Here is a 6067-nt window from a genome sequence, read left to right as displayed (position 1 = left end):
GGGCATTTTTGGAATTGGACAACCTTGCCGCACCCTGGTTCAAGACGACAAGACGCCAAGCAGCTAAGCCCGCCAAGTTGTATCGGAGTATCAGTCGTCGTTGAATAAAACAATAATTGAGTCTCCAGGTATTTTCGATTATTGTAGACCAGATTTGATTATTGATTTAATTAAGAGGCTGAAATAATTAAATTTAATTTCTCAAGCGGTCATTTTTATATTAAAGAATTCGTACTTTAGTTTTTATTGTCAAGGTCAAGTAGTTAGTTTTGTCGCTGAACTTTTATATTTAATGGATAAATTGTTAATTTATTGGTAAAGAATTTATTAGTAATTTATTATAGGCCTGTTGGCTATAATAAATTAATTTTAGTTAGGAATTTTCGAGACAGAATTTAATTAAGAAATATCGCTTAGAATTTATTTAAGGAGGATTAAGAATTAAAATCGAAGGTCGGAATTTTGTGTTAAGTAATTGTTAGGCGTAATTTTGGTAATTTTGGAAAATGCGAAGTTTTGAGATTCAGTTTTATTGGTAATTAAGATGTATGAATAAAGTAGAGAACTCTATAGAATGAAGTTAGCGTCGGTGGACGATTTTATATGGAAGTTAGGTAATTATGGTATTATATGGTATTCCGTCAGGTAGACGAGGTTGTTTATGTGAAATTAGTTCAGATAATTGAATAATTAAGAAGTTTTTATTGGGTAAAATATATTGTTTGTTATTCCGTCAGTTGGACGAGGGTTTAAGAAATTAAGAATCTAGATGCGTAATGGTCTATGATTAAATTAAGAAATTAAGAATCTAGATGCGTAATGATCTATGATTGAATTAGAAATTGAAGATAGATGCGTAATGGTCTATGTTGAGTTAAGAAATTGAAGATAGATGCGTAATGGTCTATGTTGAGTTAAGAAATTGAAGATAGGTGCGTAATGGTCTATGTTGAGTTAAGAAATTAAGAAGATAGATGCGTAATGATCTATGTTTAAAAGAATTTAATGATATTTAGTTGTAAGTTTTGGCAAGTGCCTGCGTAGGTGAGAGGTTCTCAAATTTAGTGATTGATAGGTTAATTTTAAGGGCAATATTTTAAGAAATTTTGTTAGAATTAAATTGTTTATATTAAATAAATAATTGAATTGTTAATTGTTAATAATTGTTTCTCAGCATTACTTTTACAGCCTTTCTCAACTTCTCACGACCCGATCTTTCCTTCTCATGCTCCCCGGTTTCTGGGACACCGAGTATAAAATCCCAGTGGCGCCCTTTTCAAAGAGGAAAGGGGTGACCAATTGGACAGGGCTAACCACCCCGTTACAAGGGTATTAAAATTGCGTTTTTAATTTTAACTTGATAATTGGTAAATGAAAAGTTCAGCCCAGGGGATGTTGCCGCGAGTGTGCTTATAGTCATTAACGGATCTTAATGAAATTTAGTACACTTGTTTCTCAGACGATTATTTCAAATAAGTTCAAAAATTAGCTAAGTAGGTCAATAAGTTTAGAAATAATAGCTGCTTGAATTTTTTTGAAGATAGTGGAAGTTGCATTTTCAGTCTTGATATTTTTAAAGAACATTTAATTGAGATAAGATAGCTTATTATTGAAGTTATACTTGTTTTGGCACGTTTAGATGAGAGAGAAATTTTTGAGCTACGCGCGCATAATGTCCTTAAAAAGCGACATGATGAAGTTGGCCATCGAATATAATTAAAAATATAGATTTTTTTTACTGACTAAGTTAACTCATATACAGGGAAGTTGAATAGTATCGATCGAAACATTGTTATTAATAATAATAATGGAGGTTTTAGTTGTATCACCTGGGCAGTGTTTAACAAGAGAGGGTGGGGTATTGTTTTCTCGCTTTTCTTTGTTACATAACACTTTTTTTTTTTTCCCCGCTCTACTTTGTATTTACTTCCATCATTATTATCACTTTATTATACCCACTACTTCTTTGACCCCACCCCCCTGCATGTCGGGATTTTTTTCATTCCCAGCACACACTTCTTAATGCGGCTGTGGACTGACTTGTGCCTTCTGTACCGCATTCACCCTGGTCCTTACCACTCGCGTATTGGAACAGAAACATGGGGAAACCACAGAGAAAACCCATGTTAGTACAGTCGGAGCTGGGTTAAGTCTACAGTGATTGATAAGAAATTCTTCTTTATCGACCACTGGAGCATTAGGCCCCTCTCCTAGTGTGCAGAGATCCCTCGCGCTAGCCAACGCTGACTAGAGTGATCACTCATTCAAGTTGTTGCTTAAATGGGTGATCGCCCAAGTCAGACGTGTGCCGGCCGGCTATCTCTGCCACCTCCAGAGGCTGGTAACATAACGCACATATTTTTATTTATAATCACTGAAAAATATTGGTGCGTGCCGGGATCAAACCCGGTTCCCACTCTATCGAAAAGCGGGCCCCGAGCCGACCAGGCTATTGCCAGCCCAGGAAACGGTGTTATTTTTAAATTCGATAGAAATACTATTTAATATGAAATATATTATTCATATTATTGATCAATTCTAAAAATGGTCAATTAAATATTTTACTTTTTATTTAACTTGGTAATAATTACTTTTTAATTAATATTTTTGATGTGAAACATCTATAGGCGGAGGGTAAACCTGATTGTTAGCGTGGCGATACAGGCAGTGGCGACACTTCGCAATGCTATATTATGATGGAATATATATACTATACGTAGTCTATAGGTAATGGCGTGTTAGACATGGCGCCACGATGCCATGCGCAAGTGACTGTGCACAATCTCTCTCGCCACACGGAGCTCGCATACCTATAGTATATATAGTGTAACTAGAATTTAAATTGGCGCGCGCAAGCGCGCGCCTGACTATGGGGTTTGCATGTGTTTTTATGCTTATGATATATTTGATCAATCACGTTACAAATAGTTTGCTTACATGATGTATTTTCATATTATTTATCTAAAAAATTATAAGAGTGGATTTACTACATTACATATGTAAGAGTAACCTGAGTTTTACATAAAAAATAATTTTTTTTAACGAACAAATATGTCTGATAGCGATAATTCAGAAAGTGAATTGGCCAAACTTAGATTTTGAATACAATTTGGACCGATTCAGACTGATAGATTTTGAGAAATCTCAAAAAAACTGTGAAAAAAAATTTTTTTTCAAGTGGTTTGTTTTTAGTAAATTTTAAACGGCTATGTCGATCAGATCCAAAAACTAATCAGCTTTTAACCTCAGAAAACCACGTCGATTGCCGCTAATCCAGTCAAAATCGGTTGATTCGTTCGAGAGATATCGTGCAGGAAAGAAAACCGAAAAAAGTGTTTTTTCGGAATTACTCCAAAATTCCTAGTTCGATCATTTTAAACTTGAGAATTTTTTATGAAGCTTAAAAAACTGTGTTGAATACTACCAACCGCGTGAAAATCAGTTCATTCATTCAAAAGTTATTGCGATTTGAAAATTCAAAAAATAGTGTTTCATCAAACTTATATCAGACTTTTGAACTCGAAGAGCTCAAATGCATGGAAAAGCTATCTCTTTGAACTCGGAGAGCTCAAAATAACACATAAATTGTATTTTTGAGCTCTTCAATCGAGCTTCTTCGAGCTCAACAACGGCCTAAGTGCAATTATAAGCGTCCAGGTATGGAATTAGCGGGAAGTTGCAGGAATGGCCTTTAAGGTCAACCGTTTTCCTAATTTTTTTATCATGCCATATTTAGTTCCTATCATAATCTGTACTTTTGTGCCTATTACTTGTACAAAATAATTTCGATGTTTCACATCTGCCAGGCGTCCCGTGACGGCTCACAATTTTTTTTTAACTTCCCGCTTAGAAAATCAATGATTTTTGAAAAATCCAAAAGTTATTGGTTTTACCCCGTTTTGCAAAAATCAAAGTTTCAACAGATCTCGACGTTTTGAAGCCCTAAGAAGCTTTCCTGACTATTTTTACAATGATGTCCGTACGTCTGTATATGTGTACATGTGTGTGTGTGTGCGTGTGTGTGTGTGTGTGTGTGTGTGTGTTTTTTTATAGAGGAGGTAAAATACATTTACGTATGCCAGGACTTGGTGTTGGTGCCAGGACTAGGTGTTTGCCTGGGTATGTCGGACTCAGAAGTCAATATTATTTTGCAACAGTACCGACTAAACATCCTCCTCTCTTCTTTCCCCATAGATGTTACAGGGAAGACTGGATAGGGATCGCGTTAGCATTACTTCGATCCAGTCCATGTTGTGTCTCACGACACCTACTTCTTGTTACTACTGGTTTCTAATCCCTTTCTGCGATTTTTTCTTTTAAAAGGCGCTGCGCGTAGGCTGCGACAGCTGACCAGTTTTCTTCTTTCTTGATCATGCAGGTTACCAAGCTCTCAGGGGAGAGCGTTATGCCTATTGTTTCTTCTGCGCTGATTCTATCGTCTTTCCACCGATCAAACTCGAAAAACGTGTGCTCGGCGTTGTCAATTTTGTCTAAGCAGTATTTTCACGTTGGTGTGCTGTGCAAACCCATCTTAAAAAGATAGGCATTGAACTGCCCATGTCCTGTCAATAGCTGGGCCAGGAAGAAGACCGTGGCCCCGTGCTTCCGAGAAAGCCAGACGTTGATGTTTTGGATCAGGCGCGCCGTCCATCTGCCTGTCTCTCCCGATGTCCATCGGTCTTGTCACTCTTGCTACGTTTCCGCCTTTATCCTCGTTATTGTGTCCTTCATGATTTCTTCACTATTTTTAGCGTTATAGAGTTTTGCTCTTTCGAACGCTAATAGCTCGATGGGCGCGGCTCCCGCAATGACCAATAGAGCCGCTTCGGAAACTGTGCGGTAGGCGCAGGCAACCCTGAGAGCGCCTCGCCGCTATACTGCTGCTATCTTTTACCGGTAGGTCTTCTGCTTTAATATGTCTACCCATATCTCCGCTCCATAAAGCAGTACCGAGTGGACTGCTTCCAGAAGAACTCTTCTCTTTTTTGTTCTTGGTCCCATGGTGTTGGTCATAATTCGTGCTAGGCTAGACACCGTCTTGCTAGCTTTCTTGCATGCACTGTCGAGGTGTTTGGGGAAAGATAGTTTCTCATCTATCATTACCCCTAGATAGCGCAAGGCCCTTGTTGACGTCAGTGTTGTTCCTCCCATGTCCACAGCGAATGGTTTTGGGAACCATTTTTGACGTGTCAAAACGACCATCTCGGTTTTCTGTTTCGCGAGTTTCAGGTGATGCTTATCAAGCCAAGTCTCGACAGCGTCAATGTTTTCCCAAACTAGCAGTTCGACCTCTTCTACGCTGTCTACTACTATAGTGGCCGCAACGTTGTCAGCAAAGCCTGTTAGCTCTACTTGTTCTGGCAATGGGATTTCAAGAAACTCGTCGTAGTCTGCGTTCCATAGATCGGGCCCTATTATTGAGCCTTGCGGCATGCCAGCCGTTATGGCGTATTCTTGTGGGCCTTCAGTAGTTTCCACTATAAGCTTCCTATCGTCAAGGTAGTTATCGACTAGTGCCAGATTCTCTGGCTCTGCGTCAAACTTGTGCTCCAGAGCGTCTAAAATGTCTCCCCAGTTTGCGCTGTTAAATGCGTTTTTGACATCTAGCGTGAGGAGAAGGCATACTTTACGAGCTTGAAGGCTACCAGACCATGTTTTTGTTGCTGTCTTCATGACTTTCTCAATCGCTCCGACTGTCGAACGACCTTTCCAGAAGCCATGCTGGTTGGTGGCAAACCCTCCAGCATGGTCTATGTCGTTGCGGAGTCTCCCTTGTATGAGCTTCTCAAGCAGTTTTCCAGCTATGTCTAGCATACAGAATGGTCTAAACGACGAAGGTGTTATGGGGGTTCCCTTACCTTTGTCTAACAGAACCAATTATTACCAATAATTACTTATTATTATTACCAATAATTACCGACATTTATGTTCCGACAATAGTTCGAACAATGTTTTCGACAATAGTTTCACATTTTTTACAAATATAAATAATGCTGTGAAGCGGGAGAGAATAGGAGTTACGGTAATTATTGGTAATAATTATTACCAATAATTACCCTCCGATTGG

The sequence above is a fragment of the Cotesia glomerata genome, linkage group LG2 (genome assembly GCF_020080835.1).
Source record: "Cotesia glomerata isolate CgM1 linkage group LG2, MPM_Cglom_v2.3, whole genome shotgun sequence".
Classification (NCBI taxonomy): Eukaryota; Metazoa; Arthropoda; class Insecta; order Hymenoptera; family Braconidae; genus Cotesia; species Cotesia glomerata.
This window is presented reverse-complemented; position numbering follows the sequence as displayed.